Source organism: Eumetopias jubatus, unplaced genomic scaffold (genome assembly GCF_037043125.1).
Source record: "Eumetopias jubatus isolate StellerSeaLion01/CBP00866 unplaced genomic scaffold, mEumJub1_p1.0 scaffold_15, whole genome shotgun sequence".
Classification (NCBI taxonomy): domain Eukaryota; kingdom Metazoa; phylum Chordata; class Mammalia; order Carnivora; family Otariidae; genus Eumetopias; species Eumetopias jubatus.
The window spans coordinates 22,257,088-22,278,410 of NW_028274821.1; the positions used below are offsets into that span (position 1 = coordinate 22,257,088).

The 21,323-nt window shown below is 38.9% G+C and overlaps 1 pseudogene; it reads right to left on the reverse strand.

Annotated features, from left to right (window-relative positions):
• Positions 1-18,950: 18,950 nt before the first annotated feature.
• LOC148162371 (signal recognition particle RNA) lies at positions 18,951-19,234 on the reverse strand (annotated as a pseudogene).
• Between the last annotated feature and the right edge of the window lie 2,089 nt (positions 19,235-21,323).

Here is a 21,323-nt window from a genome sequence, read left to right on the forward strand (position 1 = left end):
ATTTAAGTAGCTGACAATGTACTACTGCAAATAAAAGAACAAAAGCTTTCTGTGAGTAACTGTTGAAAACATATTGTCTCAAAGAAGTAAAGTTATGGATTTTATAAATTTTTTTTTAGCTGTGGGGAATGACATGTCCCTTATAACTTATAAGTATATTGTATAAACTTCATGCATTCCACTTTCAACCTGTCAGAGAATGCATTATATTTGACCACAAAGGACTATTTGTACTTGTGAAAAACTGTAAGCAATCTAAATATGCATCAGTAGATTGGGAGCAAATTAGCTGATTCCACAATCACTGAATAGAATATTATGCAGCCATTATTATGAAGGCTATGGAATCACCTGAAAACATGGTGATAATCTAGTAGCAAATTGAATGGTTAATTAAAATTGCATGCCTATAGTTAATTCATGAGATATAATAATATATCACACTGGAAAATTATCAGAAAAGCATATGCCAAATTTACAAAGCTGTGCAGTTTTAATAGTGGGGTTATGGACAATTTCCCTCTATATCCAAGCTCTTTAGAAGTATCATAATTTCTAGAAGAAAAGCTTAGGAGGAGGTTATTTCTGGAGGCTCAGCACTGGGGTAGGAATAAACATCAATCATAAGTAAAACAAATGTAAATCCTCTATTGTAAATCCTCTGTTGGGGAGAAAGCATATTTTCAGTTGTAAAGGAAACAGATGCATATTTGCCAGAAGCATGTTTTTACTGTCTATATTTGAAACTTAAATATGATGAAATGAGCTATGGATAGATACCAAGTTGACAAGGAGTGAAATATGCTGGATTGTTCTTTTGTCAATTTGTTTACATTGGGAGCAACATTTCTCAGAACCCCTAACTCCATATGGTTTCAGCTTAGAGTTGGCAAAAAGTGAAGTTGCAGAGATTTGACAGGTAGAAGTGAAACAATAGCCCTTACACTCTGGATATCAACACTGGTTAGAAGCAAGTTGCCATAGTACATGTGGGTTCCAGCGTGTCTTCTTTCCCACTCAGCAGCAAGCTTCCTTCCCGACTATTGGTGATAATAACAAATAGTGACCCCAAGCCTGTCTATCACCACCACTTAGATATGAACTCAGAAAAGTAAGAGTCACAAAGAGTAAGTAACTTTCCAGAGGCTTCTACACACGGAGAAGTAGGTGATCTGATTGAAAGTGTGGCTGAGGTCCCACAGAAACCAACATCAACTGCCAGCCATGTGAGTGGCCATCTTGAATGCTCAGATGAGTGCAGCCTCATGAAAAAACATGACCAAGAACCACCCCAGTCAGTCCACAGAGAGATATTAATAACAAGTGTGTTTTAAGCCAATAAATTTGGGGGTGACTAGCAATAGATAATTTGAGTGATGACAAAGGGGAAGGAGATGCCTTGAACAGTGCAACATGGAAGTGACAATGGTCATTCTTTCTTCTCAGAAGAAGCAGTATAGATAAATTATCATGGGCCCAGAGGCCAAAGATTTAGAATTAAGTTTATTTTTAATTTGGTTTCTTGTAAGTGAGAATTAAAATACAAATCTGAACACTATCCAAAGCACATTTTTTTTTAGATTATGAATCCCCGCCAACAGATAGATAATTCTAAGACATTATTCACAGAGAAATGTTGGGTGAAAAGGAAATACAAGGGACTTTTCTGTAATAATCCTTAAGGATTATTGCTACTATTTAACCAACTTATTTTACAAAACACCAAAAGTCAGTATGTAATCTTGGGCAATGATTAACATATATTTCCTAAATATAGTTAAAAATAAAAAGTAGGGTGCCTGGGTGGCTCAATCAGTTAAGCATGTGCCTTCGGCTCAGGTCATGATTCCAGGGTCCTGGGATCAAGTCCCACATCAGGCTCCCTGCTCAGTGGGGAGCCTGCTTCTCCTTCTCCCTCTGCCCCCACAGCTCTTGCTCTCTCTTTTTTTCACTCTCTCTATCTCAAATAAAATCTTTAAAAAATAATAAATAAAAAAATTTTAAAAAGCACATTATTTTGATTTATAAATTATAGAATTATAAATTCTGAAAAACAATGTGCATTTTGTCTTTCTTTTTTTCCCAACTTTATTGAGGTATATAACTGGATACAAAATGCTGAACATAATTAATGTATACTATTTGGTGCGTTTGGTTTCTTATGTTTTTCTAAAAGCAAAAGTAATCTATGCTACACTTTTCAGAGAAAAAATGAAGGTGACAAAATGGATGTTATACCACTGCTATTCTGGGTACAACTACACAAAAAAGATTTTTTTGGGGGGGGCTGTGGTACAGAAATAGAGAAAGAGACAGAGATAGATGGCGGAGGGAGGAAGGAGTAAATATAGCCTGAGATATTCCAAAATGTAAACAAAGGATATCCTTTGTATTTACATAATCTGGTTAATGACTTGATTAAATGGAAAAATCATGACCCACACAATAGAGCTGTGTGGTTTCAGTTTCAAAGACTCATTCCAGGAAGGAATAGCAGTGGTTATCAGATCTGCACTCCCATCTTATGGGGAAGACCAGAACTAATAAAGCCATCAAACCTAAAAGTATTCTTTTTTTTTATTATGTTATGTTAATCACCATACATTACATCATTAGTTTTTGTTGTAGTGTTCCATAATTCATTGTTTGCATATAACACCCAGTGCTCCATGCAGTACGTGCCCTCTTTAATACCCATCACCAGGCTAACCCATTCCCCTACCCCTCTCCCCTCTAGAACCCTCTGTTTCTCAGAGTCTATGGTCTCTCATGGTTCATCTCCCCCTCCAATTTCCCCCCCTTCATTCTCTCCTTCCTGCTATTTTCTTTTTTACATATAATGTATTATTTGTTTCAGAGGTACAGGTCTGTGATTCAACAGTCTTACACAACTCACAGTGCTCACCATAGCACAAAAGTATTCTTAAAAGAAAAACAGAGAAAGAGAGAAAGAGAGAGAGAGAGAGATTTTAAATGTTTCTTTTGCAGTTTTCATGGCCCTTAGGAAGTTAGTTATACTATGCAGATTAAAATCTTAAAACAGGTACAATTAAATTCTACAGGCCCTGATAGTCAGACTAAACTCTTTTCTAACACTGAAGCGAGAAAAGGGAATTATACATTCCTTAAGACATTAACCTCAAAATTTTACTCAATGGGGGAGAGAGTGAAATCTATGTCAAAAGAAGGATTAAGAGCTTTTATGCTATTTCTTTCTTAATATTGGGGAAATTTTTCATCTATCCCTAAGAAATAGGGTTGTACCTTTGCTATTGTATGTCCACATAAAGAGATGAGACAAAAGAAGAAAATGTTTGCTTCCCCCTCACCTTCATTCCAATTGCCTGTACATTAATTATGTAGAGTCAGGGTGAGCTGACTCAGTATTCTTTCCTTTTGTTTGCTAGCTCCTTATTCCCAAATCCAAAGAACACTAAGAATCATAGGTATTCACGCAATGACATCCTTAAGAAAACAATTCTGTGTAAGTTCTAAAATTGTATGACAGATACAATTAGCAAAAAAAAAAAAAAAATTGGTTTTTCTTCTATTATTGTCTATGGGAAAAAGGAGGGACAAATTTTCCTCAATCTTCATTTTATTTCAAAATATTCCGTACTGAAAGGAACCTTGTCATGTAAGAAGGATAAAAAGTACAATTATACACCAGAAGAAGATTTCTCAATGCAAAAGAGCCTAACACCTTGAAAGTAATATGATGCTTTACAGCCAGCCCCAATGACTCCCTGTGTCATTGTTTGCTAGAACTTGTATACCAGAAGGCTGTTTGAACTACTACCTTCTACAGGAGATACAATGAAAGACCTTTATGCATGGACCTCTGCAACAGCACCTCTCTTCCCTCTCCCCTCACTTCCAATCTTAGAGGTTAATAGTATAATGCTAGATTTTTTAAATGAAGTTAAAAGAGAAACTGTTTCCTAAGGGCTTCATCATTTGTCCATTTGTCATTAGTGTGACTCCAAGAAATATAGGACAGAGAAACAGAAGAGTTGTCTGGGAGGTTTGGATGATTAAGCAATGGGATATTTGGCTGCGAGGCACGAGGAGGCCATCAAGGACAGCTAAAGCTGTAAATTCCCCTGACAATAGCCTCCATCAGAAAACCCATCTCTAGACTGGGAAAAGTTAGTTCTCTTGTGGATGAAGGACCCAGTGGAATATTTAAAACCACACAGTTAAGCCAACTTAATTGGGGTTAGAGGTTTAGGTCTGTGGAACTGAACTGGGTAAACCTATGTCTTTTTCTCTACCATATTATATACTATATTCCAGCATATGATAGTGTATTCTGTCTAACTATCTATCCATCCACCCATCTTCCTATTTACCTATCAATCTACTGATCTATCATCTGTCTGTCTATCACCTAATGCAGCCAAATAAGGTCGAATAGGCCAGGGGAGCCCTCCTTCATGAGAGGAGACAACTGTATCTATAGAAGGCCAAGACACCAGCAAGCTGGGGCCCTGGGAAAAGCAGGCAAGAACTAAGCCAATTACACCTCTAGGCCTTGCGCTAAAGAGACCGAAGGAGTCTTCTAAGCTCATTTGAGCCAGAGACTCTGTACATATATGAGGCAAGGCAAATAACCCAGAGGAGGGTTTTCTTGAAATACGTTCAGACCTTTGCAGCACCTAATGTAGCAGTGAGCAACTGGTCAGGCTTCAAGGATTTCAAGATACCTATCTTTACCGTATATTAACACAACTCACAAAGGACAGCTTATGCATTTTATTTCCAAATAGCTCAGACAAGCAGCAGTCCCGTGTCCCAAATGAACTAGATCACCAAGTGTCTGAAGTTGGAGAAAAGTTTGTGCTATTTCAGTATATGGAAGCAAAGCTTGTTTGACATAAAAACACAAACAAACAAAATCTTTTGTCAGCCTAATTTGAGAGGAGTCAAGAATGGCAGTAAAAATAAAAAAAGAAAACATTTTAAAAACTGACAAGCACGTTAACATCATAACTGCCTGTGCTCAAAGACACACGCTTCATCATGCATTTGGTGCCCTAAATCTTTTCAAGTCATGTGCCTTGGGCTGCCTGCCCTGCCATCTACAATTTTTCTTTATTTTCCCCCACTTTTTCTTTCCTTTTTTTCTTTCTTAACAGCAGGCCTCAGAACCACTGCAATGCATCTCACCAAGCATCACCTGGTTCCTCCAGAGTACTTGAGATTAACTCCATGTTAAAGCGACAGCCCCCTTCTTTCCAAGTTCTGATCTCTCAACTAGCTAATTATGTAGTTCAAGGTCTTCTCCTACTCTAGGCAACTTGAAGGCGAGAATCATCTTTCCTTCAACTTCATTCCTACCATCTACCAACTAACCAAGACTACAGTAAGTGCTAACTAAAAGCTTATTGACTTTTTAAATAAAACTCAGAAAAAAATCTTCATGAGAATGAATAAATCATTCCAGCTCAATTTATACAATGAAATAAAACTTTTCAATGTGCTTTATGATTTAGGTCACCAATTGGAATGACCATCTAAAATGCCTGCTGATTCAATAGTAAGGGTAGAGAATATGTGAGCAGGAGTTTTCTTCTTCCAAATGAACCCAGGATAGCCTTTTCATCCCTAAAGTGTGAAAAGACTGAGTGCTGATGGGACTGTTTATCATCTCCTCCAATTAAAAGTTACTTCAGAAAAAAAATCACATACCCATTTATGTGTGTGTGCTTCTGAATATGTGAAAGTTTCACATCTTAGCCACCATAACTACAAAACACATCAATATCAGTCCCATTCATTTTTAACAATGACTGTGGAAACTCTGGTGATTTTAAAACAATATTTAATGACTGAAAACGGCATCTAGTCCTTCACTATTTATGAGAATCTTGCCCTTGAATCCTGAAGAGTTAATATCAGCTAAGTATATTCTCCCGAACAGTTGATGACTCGGGAAAAACATCTATTTTATCTTCAGGATTTCTCATTACTTTGGCTCATTTATGTAATCTTATTCCAGAATTACCCATTTCCATCTAAACCATAAAGCACATGCATACACGCGCACATACACACACACACACACACACACACACACACACAAATCACACAGAAATAGGAGCTATTCTAAAATAAGACAGCTGAGATTCCTTCAAAATTCATATGAATTATTTGGCTTTAGTACCATCCTTCATCTTTAAAACCATGTAAATTATCGCAATAAACCAAATAAAAAAAGGACAAAAGTTATGATTTTCTCTCCAATAAAATGTGAACTGCATGTAACTCTTCATTTGCTGCCATGCTCATTGTGAGTGACTTTCTGGAGTGAGGGTCTGGAGAAATAGCATGGAGAACACAGTCAGATCTCACCACAGAACCACAACTCCCAAGCCAAGCAAACACCCTACTTAGCACAGAGGGTATCTTTTGGGAAATTTCTACCAAGCCCATTTCATCACTTCCATAATTGGTTCAAGGAAGGTAAAGGGCAGCCAGGCCTTTAAACAAATGGCTCAGCTTAGAAATAGATAGTTTTAAAACCCTGGATTTTGAGTTTTCTTTTCTCTCTTTTTTTAAAGATTTATTTATTTTTAGAGAGAGAGTGGGGGAGGGAGGGGCAGAGAGAGAGAATCTCAAGCAGATTCCCTGCCAAGCGTGGAACCCGATAGGGGGCTCAATCCTAGGACCCTGAGATCATGATGTGAGCAGAAATCAACAGTCAGATGTTTAATCGATTGAGCCACCCAGGTGCCACAAGTTTTCTTTTTAAAGAAGATTTTGAAAGCCTCTTTTGAGGTTTTCATCATCAAGTAAATAAAGGCAATTTCTCTTTGTTATGCACTTTCAGGCTGATAGAGGGTTTTCCAGATACATTTTTTTTTTTTCCTCATTTGATTGACCTCGTGGGCTATGCCCAAGCCCAGCAGGTATTGCAATCTCGTCATTTACAATGAGACATCTGAATCTCAGATATTTTAGTTGATTTGTCAGAATCCCCCAGAGAATGAGTGTTCAAATCAGGACTAGGAACTGGGATGTCTGTCTCCAATCTGGGGCTTGGCAGAACCCACTTTCTATATAAACAAGTGTATGTTTACCCACTTTGACTATTAAATGGTATTTGGAAATAAGACCCTCCCAGCACTATGTCTTCAGTGCCCAGAGTTATTCACATCTGTCCCTCAGCACCTAATTTACTTTACAGAGTGGCTGGAGCCCAAGGGAGAGTCTGGGTCACTGATGTTTAGGGTAGTGTGCACTCCCTAGCCGTTGGGTTTAATGTTTCCTATTTTACGACTCCAGGCCCAGTCCCACATCTCTGCTGGATTGCATTGTCCTGAAAAATGTTTATATGTATCCAGGGCCTCCAGTAATGGGCCCATAAAAAATTCAATAAAGAAATGTTTTAATCAAAATACGCTGTCTGACATCACAGAGTCACAGAATTCTCATTTAAAATTGGAGCGCATCGTTGAAAAACGTTGATTGCTGTTGTAACCTCACTGGTTTCTAAATGCATTCTGTTCATGCTCTGCTGTTGATGGAACTGGCTACTGATGCGTATCCTTAGAAGAACCTTTTTGTACAATGAATAAAGAATCTCAAAATATGTGAAAAGGGCCTACCGTCTCTCCCAGCAATGGTGCCAGAGAAGAAGAGAAAGGGCAGCTGTCCCACTTCCTTTTGTTGGGTGTAATGATCATGTGAACACCATAAAAGAATAATATACCCTTAAGAGGAAAGAAATGTCTTTTTATTCCCCCCCTGAGCAACTGCACGTGCAAGTTTCTTAAAGCATCTTTTCTGTGCAAGCTGTAGGTCCTTTTCCAAGGTGAATAAAATCCCCACAAAAATGCCTACAAGGAGAGATGTTCCTGATGCTTCCCTTGGGCATGTGCTGAGCTAGCCAAAGTATGCACTCATGCTATAGATCACTTTGGCACTATTAAAGAATTACAGGGCATCACATGGTCTTGTAGGAATTAATCACTGCTTAACAGTATGTGCTTCTGTGTTTATTAAGTCATTTGGAATATCTGCATGTAACCAGTGGCTCGCTGAATGGAGTATCTGCAGGTAATGAACCATGGCATTGTGTTAGGGTCAAGCTAGAGAATGTTCCAATTGGCAATTAATAATGCTAACAGTGCAATGTATTTATTTTAGGGAAAGTCGGAATCATAATTTGAAACTTTTTAATAAACCACAGAGAGATCCTATTTATATCATGCCGAAAGGCCTTCACTAAGGACTTCAAGGTGGGAGAGGACAGCATCAAAGATACACGCCCTCTACCATTTTATAGCAAGGGACTCTTGAAAGGCACAGCTCATAGAGCCTTACGCCTATATTTTCCCTAGGGGACCTCTCAAAAACATTAACTAAAGAATATATATTAAATTTCAGTTTCTAAGTATTTGCCATCGGTAAAACAGAACTGTGGGTTATGGTCTTAGCAGACCAACTCTAGCAAACTTTAACTGCCCTAAAGAAACTTTGGCAAAGAAGAAAAGGCAATGAAATGAAAAGAAAAAAGAGAACAGAAGTGGAGATAAACAACCTTATACTTCACATAAGTAAGTAGGAGCTGTTTAGTGGTTAAGGGAGAGAGTGAGAGTTAAGACCGAGTAGGGAAGTCCCTTTCTGGATTTCACAAACATTACACAATCTTTCACTTATAAATATTTATCTTGCTTGTATGATTCAGATGATATACTCAAGCATCAATTAGCTTCCCAATAAAAGACAAGATGTAGAAATGCAAGGATTTATGTAAGGCTGTCAAGCTGTGTGCTGCCAATTCATTTCTGGTTCAAGTTGTTTACCATTATTGTACTTCATTTTTAAAGTGTTGAAGAAGGTTTTAAATAGATGCTTTGGAATTTATATGTAACAAGTACCCTAGAATGAGTGTGCTCCATTTTTACTAGAACTCTGGTACAAGCACTAATCAAATTGTTAAGAATTTTATATAGTTGAGCCAATGATCATTGCTCCCACTTCCTGCTTTAAATTTGTACCAAGAAAGCTGGGAAATAGAAAAGAAATAATTCATTCATTCCATTCTCCACTCTGCAACTTCTAAGAATTATCACATTTCCAAATAATTAGGATACAATCTCATATGTCTTATTGGATTAGGAACTGAAATCATCACCTTCAAATTATGCAGGATTCTTTTTTCTTTTTCTCCTTTTCAGCCAAACTTTGATCATGCTAGATTAAAGAAATAAATTCAAAATCATCAGTGATGACAAAGATATGCTCCATGGAGCTATCAAATTTTCCTAATTCAGGATTTGAGTTTTCAGTTGGCAAACCTCCCACACAAGTCTCCCAGTCCCAAAATATTAGAATCCAAAAGTATTCATTCATACTCTTATTCACTGACTATTCTACTATCATCTTAGTATGTGCTGGTTATACCACAATAAAAAGGTCTGAGGTTAATGCAGGGAAAGGCAAATAAGAAAGTTCTACTGAACACTGACATATCATTTGTTAGAAAATAAATGTCTAGTCGGAGTCAGAATTGTATACCTCCTTAACCAGCTGGAAAGAGGGAGAAAGAGAGAGAGAGGATCCCTTTTAAGCAGTGAATGTTCAGATCCATGAGAAGTTGGAGAAAGGTGTGAGTTGACTTATCCAGGCCTTCTTGTGACCTTTATACCCACAAGATGTAGAATCCTTTCAAAATGACTATATATCTATTTAATCAATTGAATCAATCAATTCAAGACAAGAATACCTAGTCATTATCACTGTCCTTGAACCAAACCGTATTTTGCCTCTCATTCTGTTTATATCTCCCAGTGCTGTCTCTGCTATCCAAAACTGGCCAGTCAAGTCAATCCGAAAACTCTTTCTTTGGAAAAGAATTTAGGTGGGAAATGATTTCCTTGTGCTATTGAGACCTACCTCTTGCCAAGAGCTTTTGCTGCAAATCAAGGAAGCAATTTCCCATGTGATCATTTCATGCTTCAGTTCTACCAAATTCTCTGTGCTCTTTGAACCCCAATTTGGAATTGAAATTCCACTTTCTCCTATCCGGGGTGGTGGAGGAGAATGTCTGGAAATGCTTTTGTGTTGAAATGGGAGTCCTCCAAGTTGCCTGACGTTTCGGTTGTGGGCTTGTGAAGAAAATGGAAAAGAACCTCAATGGCCTGGCTGCCACCACGCATGTCAGAGCCACTTTGATTCCTGGCCTTCTGGCCTTAACTTGCTTTAATGTAATCTTGTCTGCTGAAGCAAGAGGTGTGACCACTATGTTATTATCCGCATTTCAGCTCTACACTCCTCTGGCCTGAGAGCACAGGGGCTTTCCCTCTCCAGCGTACCTCTCAATCTGATTATGCCATGCTACGAAAGTGAGCTCTAGCCTCCTGAATATTCCAGCAACCTCCACTAATGCTACTGTTATGCCACATTTTTCTGCAATGCAAGGGTAAATAAAAGTTACATGCCTATCAGAAAATCAAGAGTTTCAAAGTAAATATAAGTTCTCTCATCATCTCTAATTGTCACTTGCTGTGGATGTCAAACTGACAGAGTAGCAGAATCTAATTTCCTTGTTTGATTCACCATGAAATTAAACTGAACTGACAATTTTTATTTTCACCTGGCAAATTCGTCCGACACTATTTAAATCTAGCTAATCAAGTACAGTTATCTGCTGTGCACACTCGTCTCCCCTACCACACCTCTGGTTTGCTGGATCTCACTTCCCGGACTCCCTCCAACAGCCGTGCGTTGGATTACATTTACAGTTTTAGAAGGTGTAAAGGAATGCATGAACATAGTTAACCAAGGTGCCAGCAAATGTATCATGTCACAAAATTACTACTGAAAGATGAGAAAAAAAGAAATAAAAGTAAAAAAAACAAAACTCCGGGACTGTAACATTGTTCAGAAACCCAGCCAGTCAGAGGCCTTAGCAAGGCCTGTGCTCAACAGAGTATAAAATATAATTCTGATGTTAACCGACTTTTAGGGCAAAAAAAAAAAAAAAAAAGGCAAAACAAAAACAAAACATGTTTAACCTCTGTAAGAAATAAACATCATCATTCAGAAATAGTGTTATGATTAGAAGTGTGGGGTACATGTTTGTCTGATGAAATGAGGTTATCTGGCAGTCAGGGCCACTGATAGATGAGCTATATAATTTGAGCTTTCAAAGATAAGGAAGACTCCACATCCTGGAGTCATTATACAATGTCTCAGTGCATGGATTTATGATATGGTTGGGCGCCAAAAAATGTATAAGTCTTGCCACTTACCACTGGCGATTACCAGCAGCTCTCGAGGGGCATCCTTAAGAATCATCAATGAAGGACAGAATAGACTTATTCAGTCGACAGAACAATGAAATGGGTTTCTTGAGGCACAAGGAGGAGCACGTTAGCTGGACCCAAAGCTAGCCAATATATCATGTCTTCACGCCTAAACATCTCCTCAGTTCCAGGCTAGTTTCTGGACTTTTACAGTGATTTATCACAGACAAGGTCTGACCTTTCTTTGCTTTGAATCCAAAGTGAAGTTCCGTGGGTTTAGTATCAGTCCCAAGGCATTTTCAAAGATGAACTGAGACTTGAGGTTGATTCCACATTGGAGACACAAACTCAAATATTGCTACATGTTTAATGATTATGAACCATGTTAGAATCTGAGTAAACGTGTGGTTGAACCCTTAGGAAGACGCATATGATGCATGAAAATCAGCATGCAATTCCAGAAGGGTTTCATGGGCTCCTTGAAGCCCTGACATTAACTAAACATAATCACAGCTTCAATTTTTGAGCATTTTCTATGTGCTGGACAACATGCTAACACCTTAGAGATATCTTCAAACCATCCTGCCTGGCCTCTTCAGCCCTGCTGGGAAGAATCATTGCATGAAAACTCTAGGCCACTCATTCTTGAGGAAGTCACATGAAATTGCTCTCATGACAAGTTTCTCAAGTACAAATAAGTACCTGCAAAGTAGGAGTGGCTGCCATTGTAACTTTAATTTAGGGCCTCTATTTTAAATTACTGACTGTTTTCATTGCTCCCAGCATCTTAATATATAGAACATATTTCTTTTTACAGAAAGTCAAATAGGCCTATTCACTGAATCTCAGTAACAGCTGCTCTGCAGAAAGACTGGCTGAATCTGTATCTCCCCACACGGTTTCCCAAAATGACTTTGGCATCTACCATATAACTTAGGGGTTTTTTTGACCCACACTACATATATTTCTCTTTTTCTAAAATATTTTATTTATTTATTTGACAGAGAGAGACACAGTGAGAGAGGGAACACAAGCAGGGGCAGAGGGAGAGGGAGAAGCAGGCTTCCCACAGAGCAGGGAGCCCGATGTAGGGCTCTATCCCAGGATCCTGGGATCATGACCTGAGCCGAAGGCAGAAGCTCAATGACTGAGCCACCCAGGCTCCCCACACCACATATATTTCTTAAGCCATTTGTTTCCCCAAAAAGAGGTATAAAAACTTCAGTTTATTTGTATAGTGTGGATCCTTAGAACCCGTGAAAGAAGTCATTCAATCCCCATTTGATATAATGAAAAGCAAAGACCCAGAGAGGCTGAACAACTTGCTCTTGTCCACACAGCTCATGGGTAGTAAAGCAAGATTTAGAACACAATTCAGTCGACTTTAAAGCCCAGGTTCTGAGTTACTTTGTTTTACTGCCTTAAACGCCAGGATAAGAACCTCTGCTTAACATGTGCTGTATTATAAAATTGATGAGACATTATCTATAACTAGAATAGAATAAGGAGTAGGAAGGTGACCTTTATCATCATAAAGCAGCCAGGTTATTTAAGCCTGAGAAATAAGTTTCGATGTTTCATTGCACAAATCCCATCCCATCCGTGCCAAGAGTCCCTTCCACAAATCTCCACCCAGCCACCCAGTACCATTTATTGGAAGACTATGTGATTACCTATGGCCATGCCCAATAGGAAGGACAGCCCCAAAGAGGATCTGAGCCCTGGAATCTTACATCTATATTTTTGCAAATATCCATGCTATTTTTTAAGGTAAATATGAACTATGAAAAGACTCCTTCCTAGCAAAACAAGACATAATGGACTTCAGAGAAACCTAGTGATCTAATCCTAAGTAGCACGTTTAGGATAAATTCAAGAATTAGTACAGAATAAAAATGGGTTAAGTATGGAAAATAGTACAGGAGCAAGTGCTAAAGAGCCAAAGAGACGCACTGGAGTGCAAATGATGAAGAACTTGGAGAAAGACCTGCAGAAACAGCAGAAGAGGGGTTATTAGGACGAATCTGAGGAACTAAGGCAAAATCAAGGGATTCACAAAAGAATAATGGAAGAGAAAGCAAGCAAGAAAAGAGAAAGCACAGGGCCTCTTGACATTCTGTTCTCACTGCACTACTGATTATAGTTGGAGGCTGGAGAAGCAAGAGCCGGGCTTTGACAGGACATTTCCCTGCAAAGATCTCCCAGTGAGAAACAAGTAGCTGCTTGACTGTGGATGCAGGTGCAGGTAGAGACTGAGCCCAAGGATGCTGCTTCTCAAATACCTCCTTGCAGAGTCATGAATATTACTTTCTAATTCATGTATAGATGCTGGATATGGAGTTCTAGGAGGAACCCCATAATAAGGATTCAGAAAAAACAGAAATAACTGTTCCTTCCATAGGAGATACTGGTGCCCAAGCATCTCTTCCATTTTTCTTCTATTTCTACAAATTAAAACACTATGAAAAGGCATACTGTAGCATACTGCAATATACTTAACCATTTTAGTGAGAGCAGTTAAGTTCAGGCAAGGCCCAGGGAGTAAGATGTGAAATCAAATTGCTGAGGGGGAAGGAATTTGTTCATCTAATTCATGTGTTAAGAGTAGATAGGAGCTACATCTGCTAACAGGCTCAACACAACATTTCTTCCAGTGTAAACTGTGGGGTGACCAGAGAGTGTTTCACGGCAGCCTTCGATATATAAAATAATAGTTCAAGTTGGAAAAGGATTCAAGGGAGTGGAAGAGATGCTCACAGGGACAAAGTCAAATGAAGAAGGCAAGGAACCATGTACTTTTAGGAACTGGGGAAAAAGAGCAGAACGAAAACAATGAGATCATCAGCGCTCCAAAGGTAAGGCACAGTCATGGAAGGAGGAGGTAAATAGAAGGTGTAAACCAGCGCTGCTCAAAGCACCAGAACCTGATGAGATAAGTAGCTTGTGCCAGGACGTAAATCACACGCTGTTTTCTTCTTCGAGAAAGTTTGCTATTACTGCTACTACTACTATTCAAATAATAATAATATTAGGTGAATAGCTAAATTGAATAGTGGGGCTGGTGATATAGTCCATTTACCTCCTTGTCTCCTTGTGGACTGGTAACAACATGAGTAACAAGCAGTTCTGGAGCCCAAATGTTGAATAGGACTGGATTAAACTTCGAAAGAGAAGAGACTGTCAACAAAAAGTCCGAAAGGGTGAGCAGACCAAGGAAAGGGCAAAAATGTTAACACTTAGGGCAGGATGAAAGACATGGCTTCCACAGAAGAAAGTCACAAAGGAAGTAAAGGCATTAACAGAAGGGGACGGAGGAAAATACATTTAAGGAGAGACAGAAGGGGGACTCAATAGCTCTCTGCTCACGCAGGGAGCGTGCAGATGGGGCAGGGAGAGAGGATTTCATTGCTGAGAGAGAGGGCACCTGGGCCTTCGGACATTACCCCAAGTAGCCAGTGCAGACTACAACGAATGGCTTCTCACCTTCAGAGTGAGCTGGGAGAGGAAACTTGGGAACCAATGAGAAGGCTACCAAATATTTTCAGAGTACACCACTGTTCTAAATATCAGTTTCAAGATGCTTGGTTAATATAATTTATACTAAAATATCACACTAAAGACTTTTATTGTTGATAAAGTATAGTTTTCATGGTTAGGGAATACCGAACACTCCAAAAGTGATTCCTGGCGTAGATCGTGAGAACTGGTCATTTGTGTTTGCTAGGGCTACTGTAACAAAGTACTACACTCCGGGTGGCTGAAACAACAGACACTTACTGTCTCACAGCTCTAGAGGCTAGATCAACATGTTGACAGGGTTGGTTTCCTCTGAGACCACTCTCCTTGGCTTGTAAATAAGTGTCTTCTCCCGCTGTCTTCACATGGTACGTATCAGTGTCCCAATCTTCTCTTCTTATGAGGAAACTGGTCACATTGGTTTAGGGCTCATCTAAGAATCTCATTTTAATTTAATTACCTCTGTAAAGACCTTTCTCCATGTCAGTCCTTTTCTGAGTACTGGGTGTTAGGGCTTCAGTATTTGAATTTGGGGATCATAGCCCATAACACTGATAAAGTCTGAGACCATAATGAAATGCTGTAAGCACACTGTGTCATGTGCAAACACGCTCCCTACACAGTGACTAGCACAGCACATTCCAAACACAGTTGAGGGTAGAGAGAGGGGGTTCGTATTGGTTGGGCGGATGGTTTTGAACAACTTCCCCATTATCTTATTAATTCTCCTTAAATCGACTGTCAATTTCACTTTTTTAACATTTCATGGTGAAAATAAGTTTAGAATAGAGATCCACATATCCCAAGAAAAAAGTAGAATGGGGTGATGAACAGGAGCCTAGGATTATAAAAGACATAGCTCAGGCCAAAATACAGAGTCACGTGGTATATCTGAGGGATCTGGGTTCTTGCTGCCTTTCTTAATCTATTGCAAAATACTCCTTCGACACATGGCAATATCCTTTTCAAACAATCCAAGATGCATTTTAGAAAATTCAGAACTTGCAGTCTATGATTTAGATCTCTAGGCCATCAAAATCCAATGTACTTGGCTTCAGTGAACCCAGATATTTGAAGGTTTTTGTGGCTTGCCTGTCTTCCTTTGGACTAGCATGCTAATCTTCTGGAGTCAATCAGATCATGTTGTGACTTTCCTTTATCTTTGAGATATTACTTCCCCATTCAATTAGTTTTCTTCTATGGACAAAAACCTAAGTATCTAGGTATCTAGGTACCCCAGTCATTGAAAGATGCCATTTCATTTGCAGTAAGTAGGAGCAAGCACTTAAAGTGATCAGCTTGAATGAGACCCAACAGAATTGGAGTACTTCTGCAAGGCTTGTGTGGAGGATTTTATTTTACTCCATTCCCTTTATAGAGAACATCCCAACCTGCTCTGGTTCTTTGCTCATTAACAGCATAAATCATGCAAAATGTTAAAAGTCACAGTTGCAATGGTATTTGATAGAGAATTTAAATTAGACCACAGAGAAAAATGATGGTACTGCTCTGAGGCTGTATGATTCATTTCTTCGTACCAAACCAGAAGTTGAAAATGCAATGCAATTTTATAATGAACAGAAGTATTGCCTCTGGCTCTCATACAACTCCAAAAATAGATAGAACAAGGCTGACCAAAAATCAGAAGGGTCTTATGTATATGTATATATGTATATATATAAATATATACATATATATATCTTCCCTTCTCTCCCTCGATCTCTTTTTTCATCTTTGAATATAATTTTTTTTTTTCTGCTTCTCACTCCCTTTCTCTCTGTCTCTCTGTCTCTATTACTCTGTCTTGTTTTCTCTGGCTCTGTCTATGCCTCCTTCTCTGTGTCTCTTTGTCTCTGTCTCTAACCTTTTCATTCTCTTACTCTCATGCTGTCTCTCAGTCTGTATGCTTCTGTGTCTGTCTTTATTCCTTCCTGTCTTGTTTTCTTAGCCAAGTGTCTGAGTCTCTTTTACTACTTTGTGAACCTTTCTCTGTTCCTGTAACTGACTCTCCTCGCCACTCCCCCCCCATTTTTAGAGCAATTCCATTTCAATATATTTCTTTTCTATAGAGAAGTTATTTCTCAAGATGCCTGCAACCCCTTTCTGTCTATGCAGACAAAGATGAGATGTTTTCCTCTCGCCAAAGCTGTGCATGTATTCCATGGACCATCCAGCAGAAGAAGAGCCAACCAGTGCTTTCTACACCTCTTCACCCTGGAAGCTAAATGTATGCCCTTCTTTCAGACTCAGCTTAGCTCAATGTGAAATCTACCATACCAGGAGGGTCTCAGGTCTTCACTGTGACCCATTTGCTTGAAGCCGGTCCATGGAAGCAATCCCCTAGCTTTGCTATTTTTGCCATTCTAAGTGACTTCTGGGTTACTTAACATAAAGCCCCACATGGTATTTCAGTTTTCTGTTTCAGTTCTAAACCTCATGATAGAACTCTAAAGGATGAATAGCTTGTCAGGTCTGAAGGAGAGAGATTATGAAAAGGATTTAGATTTAGACTTTTGAATAGTGTAAGGGGCTCGACGTGAGAGTGAAGCAGTTAGGGGCCAGAAAACCAAGAAAGAATCACTTTAGGCAAGTGTGCACATTAGTTCAGAAAAGGTGCATTTTGTACTTCGTGTACTATTAATTGCATAGTTGTTGGGAAAAATAAAACAGCACTGTTATCACATTACTGTATAATTATTATTGTTTCCTTAGAAGTTACTATGTAGTTACTACATTATTACAGAAAAAATAAAACATGTTATTTCATGGTAACTATGCAATTAGCTCATGTCACTACCAAATGTACACTTGCTGAACCAACAAAGAAATAAAATGTTCCATTTTTTCCCTCTGTGCTCATGAGTCATAATATTGTCCCTCTTTTAGAAATGACATAATGAATCAATGTACTAACATCAGAATATGCAGATTATGCTTTTTTCCTCATCAGTTTTTTCTCTGGTGAGCAAATGAATACCTTGGAAACGGCAGATGCAAAACAGCACACCAGATAGGCAGTCAGGCAAATATATTCCATCAAGCAAATCTACTGCATTTAATGAGTGAGGAACAATGAGTCCTTGTTGGCTGCAGTTGGAAGGGGGTACCTTGGCAAGCCAAGGGCCTTGGTGGCTCAAAGGAAGGAGAGAAGGATTAAATGCATTTCATTCTGTGTTGCTTGCAGGCTGAAAGCATAGCAAACAAAAACTGGTACCATGTTATGTGTACATTCACAGAAGAATTTCAGTTTCTGTTGCACATACTGCAAAGGAAAAATCCAGTGTTTCAATATTTAAATCAGTTCTATATAAAGCAGACCACTTGGTAAAAGTTTGAATTCACTATCAGAAGTTGGTTCTTGTAGTACAAAAGAGATTTAGTTTTAGAAAAAAAGGAGTACACAGTATTCTTTGTCAATGCTAGCATGTCTTTATACTTAAAGCTCTGTATACAATCATCTTTCTATGAAGCTAATTGCAAGCTGCTTAAAATAATGAGAATAGGTCTGTTTATTGTAACTAATTGATTTCCAATACTTCAAAATTAATTGGGCAGAACAGGTCATCCCAAGCTTTCTTTGAGGCATGTTTTAATAGGCTGTGAATTTAAGGAATTAATGGATAGATTAGTATAATTTATTTTCACATTTGTTATTTTTCTAGAAACAGCTTTAAAATTCTCCTGGGAAGAGACCCTATTCTTGTTCTTTTTCTCAACACTTTCCCTGCTTCTGCACAACACTCAACTCACCTCTCCTTCATTTCTAGCAGGAAAATGCCTCAGCTCCCTAATTGTTTTGAAGTTAAATTCTAATCTTGAAAATTAAGAGTCCCAGGGATCATGTGAACTCACTAAGGTCTTCAAAATATGCCAGCTACCCTCTTTGATTAACAAAAAGATACTTAGGGCAAAAACTGTCTTTGTCCTTTTCACATATACAGTACTTATATTTATATGTAGATTCCATAATTTATAGCTCATGTGTCATTTCTGTCAAATGGGGGTTGAATTCTACACCAGTTTCCAATCTTCCTACCAGCAGATATTTTTAAAGACTGTTCAAAAGGAGGAAGGCAAGTAAAACTTTTATCAATGAAGAAGTTACCTATCTTCCTGGTGATCTGATTCAATGACTGTCACTCATGAAAATTTATATGCATCCTTTATTATTTGTTTTCTAGAGAATGGGGTCTCACCATGTTGCCCAGGCTGGAGCACAATGGCTATGCACAGGCCTGATTATACTACTAATCAGCACAGTAGTTTTGACTTAACTCTGTTTCTGACCTGGGCCAGTTCACCCCTCCTCAGACAACCTTGTGGCCCCCCACACTCCCAGGAGGTCACCATATTGATACTGAACTCAGTGTGCACACCTGATCAGTGTGGTTCACTACAGCCTGGAACTCCTGAGCTCAAGTGACCCTCTTGCCTTCGCCTTCTGAGTAGCTGGGACTACAGGCCTGTGCACCTGTATGTATCCTTTGAAAGGCAAGATAATCAAGCACCTATGATCTTCTTTCTTCCAGAAATGTCACAGAGATTGAGATTCCTTAAAGGCAGAGGGAGACAGAACTAAACCTAAGTTTGCATGTGATGAAACAGGCTACTGTGTCTTTCTCATCTGTCCCCTACACTACCCTTTGCTGGCCCCGACCTTTTGGGCTTTTACCACAGACAAAACATAAGCATTCAGTTAAGCATCACCCACAAAGCCTTTGTTTACTGTTAAATATTAAGAAGAAGTCTCATTTTTTTTTTCAAAATGAGAAGTAATGGTATGGTAGGCAGTATTCTGAAATAGTCTGCAAGAGCTTCCATCTTACTGGTATACATGCCCTGCATAATCCCTACAACTGTGAGAAGGATGGATTTTACCCCATAATTGGTTATGTTAATTAAATAAGGGGCATATCCAGGGGGCCTGACCCAATCACTTGAGCCCTTTAAAAGAGAAGACCATTTTCCAGTTGGCTAGTAACAGGAAAGAAGGCTGGGGAGATGTGCTCCCACTGGCCTGGAAGAAAGCCAACATCCATGTGTGAACTATTTCCATGGGGGCCACCTGGGAAGGAATTGAAGCTAGTCTCCAGCAGCTGAGAGTAGCCCCTGGCCAACAGCTGGAAGAAAAATGGGTACATAGAGTCCCACGACTACAAGGAAATGAATTCTGCCTATAAACAGTGAGTTTGGAAGAAGACTCCAAGTGCAGGTGACACCTGCTGACCTGACCATTACCATAATTGGAGCCTGGTGAGACCCTGAGCAGGGATTCCTGTCATACCATGCCAGGCACTTGACCTAAAAACCCGTGAGACAACAAATCGCTGTTGTTTCAGGCCGCTAAGTTTGTAGTAATTTTTTTTTTTTTTTTTTTTATGCAGCAGTAGAAAAATAATACAAGAGAGCATGGGGGCCTTGAATCTTGTAAGACTTTTTCACTCTTACACTTTTCATCCCAGATATTTTGGAGATAAACTGTTGAGGTTTTGGCACCACATTAGTTTTTCTCTGGCAAAGCTTTAGATGCAAGATTCAACATTAACTGGACATACCTAGTATTTAAAGACTTTGTGACAAAGAAAGATTTTTTTTAAGAGAGGCAGAGTTTCCCCCAGAGTATCCATATGCTCTGTCAATGTTAAGTTCTTCCACGAAAGGAGGCTGTTTCCACTCAAACCATCAAGTTTCTTATTTAGAAAGGTCCAAATTAACACTTCATGGAGCCCATTGCCAAGGTTTTGTTTTGTTGGAAGCATCCACTAGACCAAGGGTGTAAATGATTGTATTCTCTGGAATGGTATAATTCACCATTTGGTGATTACGGGAGGGAGAGAAAAATTCTTTGCATCAGCCCACATCACATTTGTGAAAGTCACAAACAGGATAAGGTTTCAACTCACACAGTTGATGCTGCTTTGTTAAAAGGAATATCCCCATCAGACTCCCACACAGAGACCCCAAGAGGAAGCCTGACATTGTCAAACATGCAAAGGCATGCAACACTGTGTTTTCATTTAATGAGAGTTACACAGATAAAGATGCTATAGCCATCTTTGTGAAGCTGAAATCATGGATAGACAATCATTTAAAAGTACAATTAAATTGCCTTAAAGGTAAGCCATATTAATGAATGTAAAGCATCCCAAATAGAGTCGTCAGCTAAGTGTTTACGTATGTTCAGCCCAGAAGGCTGCCTGTCACTTGCCATCAGGTCATGCTTCACTGAATTTGGGGATGGGGGGAAGCTTGTTGCTCTACAGTGGTCTGTTCTTTACATATGAGAGAAATATCTGATCCCTTCATAAATAACATGTGTGTGTTGTGCTTTGTTTTGTTTTATAGTAAAAGTATCTGCTTTTTAATAACACCTTTATTGAATATAGTTAAAATGCCATAAAATTCACCACTTTAAAGTGCAAAATTCAGTAGTGTTTATTATATTCACAGAGTTGTGCAATCATTACTACTGTCTAATTGTAGAGCATTTTCATCACCCCACAAAGAAACCCTGTACCCATTAGTAATAACTCCCAGCCCCTGGCAACCTCT